We start from the raw sequence: 1331 nt of genomic DNA, 5'->3' as shown, positions 1-1331 counted from the left end.
TTGTTCATGGAGACATTCCTTAAAAGAAGGCAAGGTTGGACAATCGTTGGTTGAGTGTTGATTTCTTTCACAGATTTGACACACAATGTTTTCAACAGATTTTAATTGACCACTCTTTTTCAATTCTAGTGCCTCGACTTTTCTAGCTAAAGATGTAAACTTAGCTTGGAGGTCATGATCTTCCCTTAGGTTGTACATACCTCTACTAGATGTATGAGGTTGAGTCTTACTCGGTGCCTCATAAGTACCCGTGGTGTCCTAATTTTGAGCATTTTCAGCTAACAAGTCTAAGTACTTCATTGCTTTATCAGGGTCTTTATCTTCAAAAGTTCCATTGCACATCAATTCAACCATTTGCCTATCTCTAGGTGTTAACCCTTCATAAAAATGTGAAACCAATCTCCATGTTTCAAATCCATGATGAGGGCAAGTACTAAGCAAGTCTCGATACCTATCCCAACATTGGTAAAATGTTTCTCCTGGTTTTTGAGTGAAAGTAGTGATTTGTCTTTTGAAAGAGTTTGTTCTGTGAGATGGGAAAAACTTCTTTAAAAACTGTTGTTGCATTTCATCCTAAGCATGAATTGATCCTGGTCTTAAATTTTGTAGCTATGTTCTAGCTTTATCTTTTAATGAAAAAGGAAAAAGCTTTAATCTGATGGTGTTCATGCTACAATTTAAGTTATTATATGTGTTGCACACCTCCTCAAATTCCCTTAAATGCAAGTATGGATTTTCCAATTCTAAGCCATGAAAAGAAGGTAAAAGTTGAATAATACCTGGTTTAAAATTAAAATGAGATGCATCGGGAGGAAAAATTATGCATGATGGTGCACTTGTTCTTGTGGGATTCATGTGGGATTCATGTGGTCTAGCACGGTTATTCTCATTATTCTCATTTTGAAGTGATTGATTATCTTTTTCGGCCATATTTTCTGAAAATGATGGGGATATCCTACAAAGTCTACCACTTGATGTATGTGACCACACTCTCATGCACGTGTAGGAATAGAATAAAAGGAAGAAGAAAACAAAAGAAGAAGAAACAAGAGAAAAGAAACAAAGTTATATACAAGAAAAGTGAAAAGATAAAATAACTACTATAATTTATACAAGAACTTACCTCCCCGGCAACGGCGCCAAAAACTTGACACGATGAAAAGATTGATGTCTTCTCCCAAGTGCAGGAGTGTCGAAATAATAAATAACCCGACAAGACCGGGATCGAACCACAGGGAGGTTAATTGTACAAATTATAAATAACAATAACAACAACAACAACAATATTAGTAGCAATAATAATAATAATAATAATAATAATAATAATAATA

This window comes from Populus euphratica, unplaced genomic scaffold, assembly GCF_000495115.2.
Source record: "Populus euphratica unplaced genomic scaffold, PopEup_1.0 scaffold614.1, whole genome shotgun sequence".
NCBI classification, from domain to species: Eukaryota; Viridiplantae; Streptophyta; class Magnoliopsida; order Malpighiales; family Salicaceae; genus Populus; species Populus euphratica.
This window is presented reverse-complemented; position numbering follows the sequence as displayed.